General features: G+C 38.2%; 1 protein-coding gene across 6 annotated transcripts in view; it reads right to left on the bottom strand.

Moving 5' to 3' along the window:
• The window catches only part of SLC44A5 (solute carrier family 44 member 5), a 389,751-nt gene that overhangs the window by 371,459 nt on the left and 564 nt on the right, over window positions 1-17,728 (bottom strand). For 2 of the 6 annotated variants that reach the window (XM_063624062.1, XM_063624061.1), the window contains exon 1: window positions 12,845-12,928. The exons of 2 other annotated variants lie outside the window; for them this stretch is intronic. The gene's annotated coding sequence lies outside the window, so the exon portion shown is untranslated. Of the gene's footprint in view, window positions 1-12,844; window positions 12,932-17,728 lie in introns of those variants that run through there. 2 more of the 6 variants (XM_063624065.1, XM_063624069.1) reach the window with 2 other exon arrangements.

Consider the following 17,728-nt stretch of genomic DNA (forward strand, 5'->3'; position numbering starts at 1 on the left):
GCATAGACATAGAATCGACCTAAATTCCCATCAATGATAAACTGAATAAAGAAAATGTGGTACATATACACCATGGAATACTATGCAGCTATGAAAATGAAAAAGATCATGTCCTTTGCAGGGACATGAATAGAGCTGGAGGCCATCATCCTTAGCAAACTAACACGGGAAAAGAAAACCAAATACTGAGTGTTCTCACTTACAAGTGGGAGCTAAATGATGAAAACACGTGGACACATAGAGGGAAACAACACATACTGGGGCCTATTGAAGAGTGGAAGGTGGGAGGAGGGAGAGGATCAGGAAAAGTAACTAATGGGTACTAGGCTTAACACCTGGGTGATGAAATAACCTGTACAACAAACCCCCATGACACAAGTTCACCTATGTAACAAACCTGCACATGTACCCCAAGCTTAAAATAAAAGTTAAAAAAGACTATTCACAAACAAATATATATATAATGTTCTTTAGACTATTATATTTCCATAGAAAACTCAGTTAATTATGCCAGTTATGCTAAATCAATGCAATTGAATATTACCAAACCATTTAAAATAAAATTATGAAAATATATTAAAATATAGAGAAATATATGTTTGATTCATTCAGTAAATGTTCATTTAGTATCTGTGATATGTCCAAAATTACACTTGACATTTTGGATTAAAGGATAAATTATGCACAATCAAAATGCTCGCATTGCTCACAGCCTAGTAATGGGTACCTAGGAAGGGACAGAAAGACTGGGAGCAACCCTAGGAAAGAGATGACAGTTTCTAGACAACTGGCTTGGAAATAGAGCACTGTTTTTTCAAGCATCAATGTACAGGCTGGCTGGCCTAAAACTAACTGATAGCGCATCAACAGAACAACTGGAGACAGAAGTGGACCAGAGCGACACTCTAACCTGGGATGTTAAGCCACTGACTGATTTGCGGTCAGGTTTTTGGTTGCTTTTGCTTCAGTGCAGAAGTAGGGCTGAAGACCCACATGAAGACTGAGAAAGGAGATGGATGTGTGAACTCTACATTGAAATTGATATAAGAGCACTAACAGAGGTATGTGAAAGACGTTATGGGAGCAATGAGAAGGAAATGCTTAATTTGAAGGTGGTAGTCAGAGAAGATGTGAAATTTTACAGAGAAGTTGACATTTGTGCTTAATCGTGGAAAAAAATAGAAATTTTCAGAATTATACATATGCACACACACACACATACAAACCATCCAAAACAATAGCATCATCAAGGCAGAGAAGCATAAAGAATGTGTGTGGCCCCCAGTATTTAGTGTAGTCGGATCATTAAGATTAGGGTGAATGTGGGAAGTGGTCGAAATGAACCTGGAAGGGTAATCATAGGTCAGATTCTAGACTTGGATGCTTTGCTACAGAATTTTGATTTTGTCTTGTGTAGCCGATGAAAAGCCATTATTGGATTTTAGGGATATGAAATGACCAGATTTGTCTTTCAGGAGTGTCATAAGTGCAGGAGTTTCTTAATTGCAGTAGAGTAAAAAATAAATTGGAGGAAATCTAGGTCGAAAGCAAGGAGACCCCTTAGTGCATAGGTGGTCTAATCCATACTAGAAATGATGAACACTGACTCAGATCTGTGGCAGCAGAGATAGAGAAAAGTAGATACTTAGGATCAAGAGTAGTGACTGACTTTATCAGTTTGAGCAGAGCCTGAAAAGAGGATGTGAGAGGGAATATGGAGTCAAGGATTCTTAGCTTGTGCAAGCAGACAGATAAAGATGTCATTATATAAAAGTACAACCATGAAAATTATACATGAACCAAGACTAGATGGTAAACTACAAAAATAAAGGAAAAAAAAGTTGAGTTAGAACAGTAGGACCACTTGTTTTCCAAAATTTTTTCAATGTCATATTGTATGTCTGAAATTGTTTGGGGTTACATCTAGTTTTAAATACTAACTCTGTAAATTATTAGTTTTATAATTTTGAGCAGGTTGTTTAACCTCTGTAAATTGTCTCACCCAAATATTTATTTATTTATTAATCTTGTTTCAAAAATATTTTAAGTAGTTTATAAAAATAAATACAATTCAGCAAAACAAAGTACAGTCATGTGCCACATAATGACATTTTAGTCAATGACAGACCACATATAGAATAGTGGTCCCATAAGATTATGATATTGTATTTTTATGATACTATTTTTATGTTAAGATATACAAATATTTACCATTGTGTTACGATTGTCAAGAGTATTTAATAAAATAGTGTTCTTTGCAGATATATAGCCTAGGAGTGGAGCAATAGGCTATACCACATAGCCTATTTATGTATATAACTAGACATGGCTACACCATCTAGGTTTCTATAAGTACATTCTATGATGTTTGCATGACAAAATTACCTAATGACACATTTATTAGAATGTAGCCCCATACTTAAGCAATGCATGACTGTGTCTAAAGAGAGACAATGAGAAGAAAGAGTAAAAATATGAGAAACAAAATGAATCAAGTGCATGACTTATGATGACATAACCTTGAGCAAGAAGTGAGCTCAACATTAGTTCTGAGACTTCCTGTCTACCCAAAGTGGAAAACACGATGAGTTCCATGAGTCACATTGTTCATTTTGGCTAGCGACATTTCAGAGAAATTTATCCATGAGATCCTCATAATACAGATTCTAAAAACAGTGATCAGCACAAGAAATAACATCCCTTGAATTCATGTCATTTGCAGGGACATGGATGACGCTGGAAACCATCATTCTCAGCAAACTAACACAAGAACAAAAAAAAAAACACCGCATGTTCTCACTCATAAGTGGGAGTTGATCAATGAGAACACATGGACACAGGGAGGGGAACATCACACACTGGGGCTTGTTGGGGGCTGGGGGGCTAGGGGAGGGATAGCATTAGGAGAAATACCTAATGTAGATGACAGGTTGATGGGTGCAGTAAACCACCATGGCATGTGTATACCTATGCAACAAGCCTGCACATTCTGCACACGTACCCCAGAACTTAAAGTATAATAAAAAAGAGAGAGAAATAACATCCTTGAACTTAATACAATGTCAAGTTTCTCAATGCCAGCCAATATTATAACAGGTAAGCACAAATCAGCAAAAGCACTTCTACAGGGACCAAAATAACACAAGCTGGGTAAAGAGCTATCTCAAGGTCTGACTGATTCCAGGAAAAAGTTTTAGCATATCTAAAGCAATGAAAAGCTTGCATCTTTATTTAGAAAATCTCTCACAAATTTCCCTTCCATAAAGATCACTCGAGTACATCATCTAACCACCTTCCCACCCCAAGTTGTTTTCCTAATGATTCCTGAGACATTGGTCTGACAATGACAGTTCTCAAAATTCTCAGCCTCAATACAAACAAAAACTCAATTTTCAGAAATACAAGATGCAGCATAGGCCGGGCGCGGTGGCTCACGCTTGTAATCCCAGCACTTTGGGAGGCCGAGGCAGGCGGATCACGAGGTCAGAAGATCGAGACCACGGTGAAACCCCGTCTCTACTAAAAAAAAATACAAAAAAATTAGCCGGGCGTGGTGGCGGGCGCCTGTAGTCAGTCCCAGCTACTCGGAGAGGCTGAGGCAGGAGAATGGCGTGAACCCGGAAGGCGGAGCTTGCAGTGAGCCGAGATTGCGCCACTGCACTCCAGCCTGGGCGACAGAGCGAGACTCCGTCTCAAAAAAAAAAAAAAAAAGATGCAGCATAAAAACTCATTAAATAGGGCCAACTGAAGGAAGTCTGAACTTGTGAAAATTCTGAATATTCAGAAGTTATTCCAGTCCTTTAATACAAGCAATTGGCTAAAGAAACTACTCATTAGACTTCCTCAAAGATTTGCTTTAGTAAATGATTTTCTAATTAGTATACTTTTCTACCATTTACTGCTGTTAAAAATTTGAAAATGGGTTGTTTTCCCAAATTGGTTAAATAGGTTAAATGCTTCTCTTGACCTCTGTCAACTTATTTATAATCTATTATTTGCCTACGCTTCATTATACCTAAGGTATTTATTCAGGCAGTGAGAGTTTACAGAAGTTAAAACATAGGGAGCCTTGGTCTTAGAATTAGTCAAGTGAAGGCTATGTCCTTCTTTTGTCTTAGTAATGTTTCCATAGATTATGAAATACAAGTTGGTGTGTGGGAAGTGTGATAATTATTCAATGCAGTTTTCATAAAGTTCAAAAAATAATACGTATTAACGTAAGACTTTCTGAGTGGTTAAGGATTGTGGAGGGGTGTATTCCAAAGCTGTTCTTTATAATTTCAAGCCTATCATACCTCATACAGTTAAGATATCCCTGGACACATCTATTTATGATTAAACACTTTTTAAAGAGCACAATGGTCCTCCTTTAGTCACCAATACTCTTTCACTAAAGCAAAGGTGTTAAATCAGCAGAATCAATTTCATTGCCATGGGTAAAGAATGTGATGACATTCTTTTGCAGCCAAACAAAAGTGTGAATAAGAGGCTGAGATAAATAAGAAAAATGTGTTTCTCACTTTGAAAAGAAGTATTTCAAAGTGAAAGGTGCTGTTAATACTAGTTTGTGAAGCATAAATGCCCAGTAAGTAGCATTTACCTTTTTTGTTAAATTTTATGACTTTTGATATTTTTAAACTTGTATGTACAAATGTATATAATCATAGGCTAAACTTAAAATAAGTTTTGACTTTCTTGTAAGGCAAATCTAGAGTAGTAATACATTTTTAATAAAATGTAAATTTATTTATGTATATTTAATTTGGGTTTGAGAGTTTTTCAACATTTATTTTAGATTCAGGGGGTACATATACACATTGTTACCTGGTTATATTGTGTAATGATAAGGTTTGGAGTACAGTTGATCCTGTCACCTAGGTACTGAGCATAGTACCCCATAGTTCATTTTTCAACCCTTTCCTCCCACCTCCCTCCCCACTCTAGCAGTCCCAGTATCAATTGTTGCCATCTTTATGTCTATAAGTACCTATTGTTTAGCTCCCACTTATTAGTGGGAGCATGTGGTATCTGATTTTCTGATACTGCATTAATTCATTTAGGATAATGGCTTCTAACTGCATCCATGTTGCTGCAAAGGAAATGATTTTATTCTTTTTTTGGCTATATAGTATTTCATAGTGTATTTGTACCTTTTTTTTTTTTATCCAGTTCACTGTTGATGGGCACCTAGGTTGATTCCATGTCTTTGCTATTGTGAATAGTGCTGCAATTAACGTGCGGGTGCATGTGTCTTTCTGGTAGAATTATTTGTTTCTTGGGGATATATGCCCAGTAGTGGGATTGCTGGGTCAAGTAGTAGTTCTGGTTTTAAGCTCTCTGAGAGACCTCCAAACTGCTTTCCATGGTGGCTGAACTAATTTACATTCCCAACATTGTATAAGCATTCCCATTTCTCTGAAGCCTCACCCAAATATTTTTAAATTTTAATAATAGCTATTCTGACTTATATGAGATGGTATCTCATTGTGATTTTTGATTTGCCTTTCTCTGGTAATTAGTGATGTGGAGCATTTTTTCATGTTTTTTTTTGCTGCTTGTATGTCTTCTTTGTTTTTAATCATATGTCTTCTTTTGAGAAATGTCCATTCATGTCTTTCTTTTGCCTATTTTTAATGGGGTTATTGGTGTTTTACTTGTTCAATTGTTTAAGTTCCTTATAGATTCTAGATATTAGACCTCTGTCAGATGCATAGTTTGTGAATATTTTCTCCCACTCTGTAGGTTGTCTGTTTACTCTGTTGATAGTTTCTTTTGTTGTGCAAAAGCTACTCAGTTTAATTAGTTCCCACTTGCAATTTTTGTTTTTGTTGCCATTGCTTTTGAGGACTTAGCCATAAATTTTTCCCAAAGTCAATGTCCAGAATGGTGTTTCCTATGTTTTCTTCTAAGATTCTTATAGTTTGCAGTCTTACATTTAATTCTTTAATCCATCTTGAGTTAATTTTTCCATATCATACAAGGTAGGGGTCCAGTTGCATTCTTCTTCATATGGATAGCCAGTTATCCCAGCACCATTTACTGGGTAGAGAGTCCTTTCCCCATTGCTGATTTTGGTTTACTTTGTTGAAGGTCAGCTGGCTATAGGAGTGCAGCTTTATTTCTGGGTTCTTTCTTCTGTTCCATTGGTCTATGTGTCTGTTTTTGTACAAGTACCATGCTGTTTTGCTCATTGTAGCCTTACAATATAGTTTGAAGTCAGGTAATGTGATGCCTCTGGCTTTGTTCTTTTTTCTTGGGATTACTTTGCCTATTTGGGCTCTTTATTACTTTATTACTTCCATATGAATTTTAGAATAGTTTTTTCCAATTCTGTGAAAAATGCCATTGGTAGCTTCATAGAAATAGCATTGAATCTGTAGATTGCTTTGGGGAGTTTGGCCATTTTACTATTCTTCCAATCCATGATCATGGAATGTTTTTCCATTTGTTTCTGTCATCTATGATTTATTTCAGCAGCGTTTTGTAGTTTTCTTTGTAGAGACCTTTCACTTCCTTGGTTAGAGGTGAAACCAAGAGGTGTGGGTGCGTGTGTGTGTGTACTGTAAATTAGGCTGTGTTCTTCATTTGGCTCTTAGCTTGAAAATTATTGGTGTAAAGAAATGGTACTGATTTTTGTACATTGATTTTGTATCCTGACACTTTACTGAAGTCATTTTTCAGTTCCAAAAGTCTTTGGCAGTCTTTAGGGATTTCTAGGAGTGATAGTTTGACTTCTTCTTTTCCTATTTGGATGACTTTTCTTTCTTTCTCTGGCCTGATTGCTCTGGCTTGCACTTCCAGTACTGTGTTCAACAGGAGTGGGAATAGTGGGCATCCTTGTCTTGTTCCAGTTCTCAAGGGGAATGCTTCCTAAAATGTCAATTTGAAAGCCTGATTTTTGTCTTTGACTTTGAACACTGAAAGACAATCCAAAGAACTAGAAAATTTACATTAAAAAACCTGCCTTTTAAGTTTTTAAAAAGCATGAATTTAAAATTGCTTCTTTTAAAACTGGATTTTAAATTTTTGATTCTACAAGAAAATTTTCACTCAGCAAGCACTTAGGATGAGTTCTGAGTTTCTTCAGAGCCTTTCTTAAAAGATAAAGCACATCTTGAAGGTAGAGTTATTAAGAATGAGAAGGTGGAGAAAAAATAAAATAAAATAAATATAAAGAATGCAGCTCTCATCCAAAATTCTAATGGCCCAAAAAAGCTACAAAAAAAAGATGCCTGAGAGGCCACCCCTCCTTTCACATTAAAAAGCTATAATGATTTGCAGAGTCAGAGCTTAACAAATCGCCCTATTCTTCATCCTTTCCTTCACTAAGTTGTCAGACAGATGCAGAATAGAAATCAGCAATGTGAAATTGTGGTTCCTCAACTGAATGAGGAATTTTTCACCATGACTTTAATGTTCCTCTGTCGTGGGCCCTAATGGGAAACTACCAAAAGTTATAAAATTCGATTATACTATGGGAATCCACAGAAGGGGGTAAAGAGAAAGCAAAGGCAAAAAAGAAATGTCTTTATTTTGAACCCTAATCATTTATTTAAAAGCTGTGTCTCATCTAAACACAGAACAATGGGATAGGGAAAGCTGCTGCTTCTGGATCCCTTTTTCAGAAGCAGCTTCCTAGCTTCTCTCTGGAAGAAAGGAAAGATGATAGGGCTAGCCCACAGCTTCCCAGCCTTGGCAACATTGACAATTTGCACTAGGCAATCTTTTGTTGTGAGGGGGTACATTATAGAATGTTAGTAGCATCCCTGGTCTCTGCCCACTGGATGCCACTAGCACCACTCCAGTCATGACAATCAAAATTTGTCCAGACATTGTAAAATTGCCCCTGATTGAGAAGCATTAGGCTAGTCCCTGCACAACATTTTTTTTTTTAATTTTTCTTTAGTTCTTTAAGATCCTTTCAGGTGAGGGAATGGACTGCCACAGTCAGCAACAAGATGACTGGCAAACTCTTGTCTCCTGGAAACTTTTTCCTACTATGACATATTTCATTATTTTGTCAGAAAATCCATTTCTGTACCTCTCTTAATACTCCATTTAATATTTCTTAAAGATAATACATTTAAAGACATAAAAGAAGATAAAAGAGAAACATCCTTAGAACTAGGCAACATAAGACCATTCTACATTAATTCATCTTACCTCCATAGGAAACTGTCATAAAAAGCACCCAAAATTTAAAATAGTAAAAGAGAGGTTAAAACCCACCTCAATACACAGATAGTAACAAACAACAAGGAATAAAACCCACTATTATTCTTCCATCTTAAAAAAGCAAATCTTTTTTCAACTCCACAACTCCCATCCCCAGCCATATCATCATTTCTTTGCTCCCTTTAAAGCAAAACACTTCCAAACAGTTGACTGTGCTGTCTTTAATTTTCTTCCTCTTCATTCTTTCTTAACCCACTTCATTCAAAGCATCATTGCCACCACTTCACCTGGACTGTCTTTGTCAAGGTCCTCAATGACTTTCATATTAATAGATACAATGGCCATTTCTCAACCCTGATCTTACCTGACCTATGGGCAGCGTTTGACACTGTTGATTATTATTCTCCTCCTTGATACACTTTCTTCCTTGGTTCCAGGACCCCACATCCACTTCTTAGTCACCAGCTGCTCTTTCTCAATCTCCTTTATTGACTCCTCCCCTTCTCACTTATCTCTTAATAATGGAGCAGCCCTGGGCTCAGATCATTTCTCTCAATCTACACTCAATTCCCAGTGAGTCACCCAGTCTATGATCTTAAATACCACCGATGTTCTGATTACTTCCAAATTCATATGATCAGCCCAAGCCTCTCTCCAAGACTCCAGACTCATATATCCAGCTTCCTACTTGTCATCTTCACTTGTATATCAAATAAATATTTCAAACCCAAATGTGTGCAAAACTAAACTTCTGATCCTTCCCCATAAACTTGCCCCTTCTACGATCTTCCAATATTAGTTGATGCCAATTCCACCTTCTCTTAGCTGTTTAGGTCAAAAACTGTGCATTAATCCATCACTCCTTTCTTTCTCTCACATGAAACATCCTGTTAGTTTTTAAAATTATATAAGTTCTACCTTAAAAATATATTCAGTATCCTTCCATTTCTCATGTTCACCACTTCTTCTACCCTGATAGATGCCACTATCATCTCTCAACTGAATTATTTTTTATAAGCAACTTTTTATTTTAAAATATTAATTAACAAATAAAGACTATATGTATTCAAAGTGTACAACATGATGATTTGGTATATGTACACGTTGTATAATAAATAATTATTACAATCAAATTAAATAACACATCTGACATAGTTTGGGCTGTGTCCCCACCCAAATCTCATCTTGAATTGTAATTCCCATAATTCCCACATGTCATGGGAGGGACCCAGTGAGAGATAATTGAATTGTGGGGGTGGGTCTTTCCCATGCTGTTCTCATGATAGTGAGTAAGTCTCATGAGATCTGATGGTTTTATAAAGGGGAGTTCCCCTGTACATGCTATCTTGCATGCTGCCATGTAAGATGTGACTTTGTTCCTCATTCACCTTCTGCCATGATGGTGAGGCCTCACCAGCCATGTGGAACTGTGAGTCAATTAAATCTCTTTCCTTTCTAAGTTACCCAATCTTGGGTATGTCTTCATTAGCAGCGTGAAAACAAACTAATACAATATCCATCACTATCTATGCTGTATATTAAGTCCCCAGAACTTGTCTTATAACTGTAAGTTTGTACCGTTTGACTAGTATCTCCTCACTTCTCCCACTCCCCCAGTCTTTGGCAACCACCATTCTACTCACTGCTTCTATGAGTTCAATATTTTTAGATTCCACATATAAGTGAGATCATACAGTATTTTTCTTTTTGTGCTTGGTTGATTTCACTTAGTATAAAGTCCTCCAGGTTTATCCATGTTGTTGTTAAGTCAATAGCAAAAATAAAAATAAAAAAAATAATAACCCAACTTAAAAATAGGCAAATGAACTGAAAAGATATTTTTCCAGAGAAAAAGACATGGAATCAACCTAAGTGTCTATCCACAGATGAATGGATAAACAAAATGTGAGGGGTATGTGTGTGTGTGTGTGTGTGTGTGTGTGTGTTGTGTTGCGTGTGTACACAATGGAATATTATTCAGCCACCAAAAGAAGAAAATTTTTACTGAGTTATTGCAAAAGATTCCTTATTAGTCTTCTAGCTTCTCATTACCCCTACATATTGGCTCGATATTCTCAACACAGCCACCATAGCAATTCTTTTAAAATGTAAGTCAGATCATATTTTTCCTCTGTTCAAAATCTGAACTGGTGCCACATTTCCCCAGAGTAAAATCCAAAGTCCTTAAAATTTTCTAAAAAGTTTAATATAATTTAATCTTCTCTCATCTTTCTGACTTCCTTTTCTATTTCTATCCTCCTTACTAATTCCACTTGGTCTTCTTTCTCTTAGTCAAACATACCAGGTATATTTTCACTGTAGGGTCTTTGCCCTGGCTTTTCCTTCCTTCTGGAAGTCTCCTCCCCTTCCACTGCTTCACCTCCTTCAATATTACCTCCTCAATTTGTCCTACCCTAACCGCCCTATTAATACTTGCAGCTGGCCCACCATCATCCCATGATTAGCAATCCAAATCCCCCTTACTATGCTCATTTTTTTTTCTTTCTGTCATGACACTTTTCAATTTTTAATATCAACAATGTATTTATGCTTATTATTCATTGTTTGTCTTCCCTATGTATAGTGTAAACCTCATGAAGAATTCATTTTGTTCCCTGATTTATCCCACGCATGCTTAGACTAGTGCCCAGTACATAGTAAGCGACTGATTAACACTTATTGAATGAATAGAGAACTACATGAATGAATAAAATAGATTAATATCCTACTCTCAAGTAGAAGAGAGAGCAACCTTCCTTTTTTAAATCCTCTTTCTCAGTCTCCTATTTATACATCAAAGGATTAACTGGGCTGGGAGGAGGAAGAGATTCTTTGGTAAGGAGGAATAGATAAATACAGCTGGAAAGGTTTTTATTTGAATATTTTAGGGTTTCATTTCTTTGGGTTTTTTCTTTTTTAATTGACAAGTAAAAATTTATATATTTATGGTGTGAAACCTGATGTTTTGATATATATACACACTGTGGAATGGCTAAATCAAGCTATTTAACATATTCATTACCTCACATTCTTATTTTTGATGGTGAGAATAAAAGATTGTAGATTTTAAGAAACTTTCTGTCTTCTTAGTTTGGAGGACAGTGAAATCTTGTGCTGCTGGGAGATTTCAGGGCTTTTGTATTCTATCACTCTGATTTTTGGCTCGGTAGTGCTTCAATTTGGAAAGTATCTTCTAAACTAAATGAACTAGAGGAGCCAGGAATGAGTACTCAAAAAAGCAGAGGAGAAAGCAAGCTGCTACAAGAAACTCAAGGGAAACAAGAAAAGAGAACTTTAGGGTTTCAGCCCAATTCACTAAATTAGGAAAGAGGGCTAAGATTCAAGATCAGTGTTGGAACTAGTAACGAATATTACATTTCATGATAGAGATGCAAAAATAATGAACCACAGGTATATTCATTATCTAATGTTATGTAACCTATTACCCCCAAATTTTAGTGGTTTAAGACAAGAGTAAGCATTTATTATCTCTTATGGTTTCTGTGATTCAGGAATCCAGAAGCAGCTTGATTGGATACTTCTGGGTCAGGGCTAATCACGAAATTCAGTCAGATGTTGGCTGAAGCTACAGTCATCTGAAGGCTTAACTTGGTTGCAGGGTCTGTTCCCAAGATAGATCACTCACATAACTAGCAAGTTGTTGCTGTTAGCAGGAGGCCTCAGTTCTTCCCACACAGAGCTAAGATTCAAGACTTCTATGCAAGTCAAGAAATACACACACACACACCCACACATACACACACACATAGTGAAGTCTGAATATAAATTAGGAACTGAGCTCTTCTTCTCTCTCCATATGTATATACATATATGTACATATACCTATATACACATAGACATCCTGGAGAATTATTTAGAGAGAGTAATATTTCTACATCGGCTCCCTAGGCCAAGTAAGTTGACCCAATGGACTTCACTTTTCTAAAAAGTCCAGTTATACTTATGTATCTTTTCTTACTATTCATCAAAATACCAACAATATTTTGGGCTGAAATGTTAATAATATCTGTATGAATCTCTCTGCTTCAAAAAACAATCCAAGGGATTCTTGAGTATTTTTACAACACAGCATCTGGTTTCCCCAAAATGAGCAACATAAGAAAGGAAAGAATATAAAAGAACAAGGCAGAAGCCATAGTGTATGTCTTTATGATATAGTTTTCTGCTGTACAGTACTGATCACACGGTCAGCTGTGATTCATTTTGGAAGCGGATTATGAATAGGTGTGAATACCAGTAGGTAAGGATTCCTAGAGATGTTATCAACATCTCAGCCCAAAATATTGTTGATATTTTGGTGAATAGTAAGAGAAGATACATAAGTGTAACTGGACTTTTTAGAAAAGTGAAGTCCATTGGGTCACCTTACTTGGCCTAGGGAGCTGATGTAGAAATACTACTCTCTTCAAATAATTCCCCAGGGTATCTATGAGTATATATGTATATGTATGTGTGTGTGTGTGTGTGTGTGTATACACACACGGAGAGAGAGGAAGAGCTCAGTTCCCAATTTATATTCAGACTTCACTGCATATATATGTGTGTGTGTGTGTATTTCTTGAGTTGTATAGAATATGTACTTACAAATAATAAACTTGACAAATTTTCCTATAGACATAGACTTCTTGCATTTAGCAGTATCACTCACCTCTTACTCTAGCATTTCTTCAATAACTCCACCAACACTGAACCTTCTAACTGTAACATGCTATGATTCACTACTGTAAAAAAAAGCTGATGTCATAAACACATTGTGTTCCAGTATCACTAAGGGCCATACCCCATTCTTAGGTAATCCCTGAGGTCCTACCAGCCTTGCTAGCCTCAAAGGAGTCACTTGGAGTATAAACAGGGGGAGGAGACTGAACAAAGTCCTGGAGCTATAGTATATACATATATATATATATATATATATATATATTTTTTTTTTTTTTTTTTTTTTTTTTTTTTGAGATGGAGTCTCGCTCTGTCGCCCAGGCTGGAGTGCAGTGGCGCAATCTCGGCTCACTGCAAGCTCCACCTCCTGAGTTCACGCCATTCTCCTGCCTTAGCCTCTCCGAGTAGCTGGGACTACAGGCGCCCGCCACCACGCCCGGCTAATTTTGTTGTATTTTTAGTAGAGACGGGGTTTCACCGTGGTCTCGATCTCCTGACCTCGTGATCCGCCCGCCTCGGCCTCCCAAAGTGCTGGGATTACAAGTGTGAGTCACCGCGCCCGGCCTATTTTTTCATTGTTAATCCTTGGCAAAGAAGTAGAAAGTTTGGAGGTGGAAGTAGGCCATGGTTACCTTTAAAATAATCTATTATTATTTGTGTCTTTCCTGAATATCATAGCACCTTCTTGTCACAAATGCTTAGGGGAAAGAAAATCATCCAATATTCCCCATATCCCTCTTACCAACATCTCTACAGTAAAATGAGACCCAAGAGCATAATTTCCTTAACTAGCTATCAAGCAACTACCTCCAGCAAACAGCAGTTATCATTAATATGTTCATGCTATTTTGATTTCGGAGGTCTGTAATCCATCAGAACAACCTGATAATGATTAAGTAAAATCAAAGAGACTTTGTAAACATCTGTATGCTTTTATTGTTACAAATGCTTCATTATAAAAAGATCAGTCAAAAGCATAAAGGTACCCTGGTTTTAACTTTTTCTGTGTTTGAATGAGAATGTTTCTCTTGGAACATGCTCATATCAGGCTTCCACTCGACAAAATCATGAATTGGCTGATGTCGTTTTAGAGGCTTTCTCAAGTCCCCTTCCAAACATCACTCTTCTCCTTCCGTGGACCCCTTTCTGTTACCTAGGAGCCCCTCATGCTGCCTTCCACATTCTGCCTACTGCACAGTCATGTTCTGGACCCCTCAGAATCCCCCTCTACCATTACAATATGTTTTTCCTAAGACTTACTTGCATTGAAAGGCTTGCCAGGGAAGTGACTAATCTTATCATCTTGTACTAAATGTTAAATTAATCCTCATTCTCTCTACAATTGTTTTCTAAGCAGGGATTCCCAGAGATGCTATCAATATCTCAGCCTGAAATTGCATAGGTATTCCAGTGAATAGCAAAAGAAAATAACGTGAGTATAACTGGACCTTTTAGAAAAGTGAAGTCTATTAGGTCACCTTAGTTGGCCTAGGGAGTTGATGTAGGAATGCTCCTCTCCCTGAAATAATCTTCCAGGAGAGGAATGTATCCCCAAATAGCAAGTGAATATCCAATGGCTTCTTATTGCACTTAAAATCTATACTCCCTTTTATGACCAAAAAGGCCTGGCTTCTCCCTACCTGTCTCTTCCTTACACATTACACCTCTTCCTTTTGTATGTGAATGTGCCAAGCTACCACCTCATTTCTACCTTAAGGCCTGAAGTGTTATGTTCCAGTTCTTGGCATGCAAATTACTCTTCATCACTTGTTTCCCGACACAAATGCCACCTTTCCAGACAATCTAAAGTAACCTCAAAATCATTTGCTCGCACATCACTTTGTTTTATTTCTCCTGGTATTAATCACTGCGCGAAATTTTCTGGTTCATGTATTTGTCACCTGCCTCTTCCAGGCCTCCTCTTACTTCATTGTCTGTCATGTTCATTACTGCATCCCTAGTGTTTTGCACAGAATCTGGTACATATTCAGTGCTCAATAAATACGTGCTAAATGAATAAATGAATAGATTAACCTAAACATAAGCTTTACACTTAAGTAATTGAGTAAGAAGTCTTTGTTGTACTAATATTGGAAAAGGCAGAGGCGAGGGTGGTAATATGATTATAACCAATGTAACCAGCTTGCATTTATAAGACTTTTATTGATTATGAACTACAGCACTTTTTCATTAAAAACATTACCCATATTGGATTGTAAAAGATTCCATTTGCCTTTCTGAAAGACTGTCCTTTTGATGAGATGTCACAAAGGAATGCTAATGTCCCTTGAGAAATCCTGCCAACAGATCTTATTCTTCTATCGGTGTTAAGAAACTGCATTTCTCTTTGGCCAATTTCTAGCCTTATGGATAGTCTCTCTTGCTAGGACTTCAGAAGCCAATGAGCAACTTGCCTGTCACAAAATCCGACGAATGATCTCTCCCTGCATGCAGTGTAGCTAAGCAGAGAAGCAGCTCTTATAAGAGAATAACCAACACAGCATGGAATATTGCTAAACCTACAGTGTTTTATCCAGCAAAGTTCATCCCAGTAGCCTGCCCCTGCCAATAAAGCCTAGAAATTTTTCCTACCAGGCAGTCCCAGTTTAGTTGGTTGTAGCTTAGAAGCAGACATCTGAGAGCAGTTCAGCAAGCCTGCAGTTAGATGCTTTTGTAGAGCTCTCCTCTTAAAAGGCAAAATTGAGGCAAGTCAATAGATTACAACTTTCTGGGTTTGCTTCTGTCATCTATCAAATATCACAATTCATCCTGCTTTGCTAAAGTGAAACTCCAAGGATTTGTTTTTAAAGGTGTCCTTCTTTCTGTGAAATACTAAATGAACTTGTTTTAAAAAACAAGAACAACTCAACACAAGTCAATAGGAGCTAAATAACATAACTTTTCCTTTAAGAAAAACATGTAGCATGAGAAAACCTTATTTTTAAAGTACTACATAAAATTTATTGAGACCACATGTCCTAGGAAAGCTTGATTATTAATCCTTCCAGAGAAACTGTTAACACTTAACATTAACTGCTATTCTTCAATTATTTCACTATCAAATTAAACTTATTCAAGAAAATACAAACAATTCCATACTGACCTACAAAACAAAAACTTTTTGGTGTTTTGAGGGGAAGGAAGAATAAAGGGGAGGTGTCTTTTTCATCAAATCTCTTATATGAGCTCATTTCATCAATCTAATCTCCTCCGTATCTTTTTGTGCTTCTGACAAGATTATTAATTTCGAGGGTAAGATTTTCTCTGGCTACCATGTACTGTAAAACTGTAAAATTTTTTCCACTCTTCATGGACCATTTACAATCTGCAAGGTTTGGGGTGGGAATGAAATGTATTTCTGCCAATGGATAGCCACATCAGCAGTGCTGAAAACCAATCCTTCTGTTTCACTCATCGTGCCATATGGCTCCATAAAAAAGGAGCGAACCAAAGGTGTAGCTCATACGCCTTGTCAATAGGGGCTTAGACTACTTCTTTGATATTATGAGAAAGACAGGAAACTGTTTGTAGGTGAATATATTCTCTCTTCTTTCTTTACTCGTGTATCTCTAAACCCATGCACTAATTTATTGCGGGGGAGGGGGGATCAGAGGTTTAAAGCCCCTCTAATTTTACAGGAGCTATAATATTTTAAGAAAAGGCATTGCCATAAAATTGTCATACATAGGTTATAATTTTTAACAACAAAAAATCCCAGGTGTTTTCATAGTAATGTCTTAAGAGTTAAAGATCATCATTTTAAATGCTTTCCAATAAGTGCTTTGAGTACTCCCGAGCAATTAAAAAGCAAGCTGACGCGCCAAGATAAAGTTGTGTCCCCCTAGTGACCTCTAGAGCGGAGCTAAGCTCCCACAAGACAGACTTGGGAGGAAAAGCAAAAAGCACGCCAAAGCCTAGAGCGCTGCTGTAGTCCAAGCCAATGTATTCAGTAATACCCTTCACCCCTCAGTTCTCATCTGAGTTCCTGTCCTTTTTTATATAACCCCAAAGGCTCGGTAAGTGGCTGCCTCCCAGGTCACTGGGCCCATTGTGTTGAAATCCAACTTCGAACGACGCCCCCTCCTCGCCACCATCCTCAGGTCCAGTTCCCCCATGCACAGCCTTCCTCACCATGCATGGTGTCGAGCCCACTTCCACCTCTCTGCAGTGCTGCAGACAACCTCTCGGGCTCTGCGAGTCCCCCAGCGAGAGCTAGGGAGCCGGCAAGCTGCGACCTCTGCGAGTCCGCGCTGCGGGTGCGGGCGGCTTGCACCTGCTCCCCGCGCTCCGGCTCTGCGACCCCTGGGCAAAACGCAGCCCAGGAGGCTCCCTCCCGAGTCGCGCCCCGGACCATGCCGCAATGCCTCAAGTCACCCCAGCAACAAGCTCTTCCTTGTCCTCCCCGCCATCGCTTCTCCCCGCGAACTTTCTAACTTTGGAAGCCCGGGTTCCAAAGGAGTAACAGGGAGACTGCTTAGCCGGAGCCACTGCCCGCCTCGACAGGTTGGGGAGCAGGAAATAGCCTGCAGGGACTCGGCCGGTAGCAAGTCCCCTTGACCGCGGGGAAAAGGAGAGGCAGCCAGCTCCAATCTCCTCCTGAGGATGGAGGTTGGGGAAATGGATGTAGAACTTGTCACCCTAGGGACGAAGGGGCGGAGGGAGGGGGGATTGGAAGAAGAGAATAGAAGAGACCATGAAAAACTCTCTCTCTCACACACACACATACATACACACACACACACACGAGAGAGAGAGAGAGAGAGAGAGAGAGAGATATTCCGGAAAGGACAAGACGCTAGGAGCCCAGTCGCTTCTCTCCCCACTGCCCAGAGGCGAGTAGGTGCAACAGATAGATACCCAAGCTCGCAGAGTAGCA

Source organism: Symphalangus syndactylus, chromosome 12 (genome assembly GCF_028878055.3).
Source record: "Symphalangus syndactylus isolate Jambi chromosome 12, NHGRI_mSymSyn1-v2.1_pri, whole genome shotgun sequence".
In the NCBI taxonomy this organism is placed as follows: Eukaryota; Metazoa; Chordata; class Mammalia; order Primates; family Hylobatidae; genus Symphalangus; species Symphalangus syndactylus.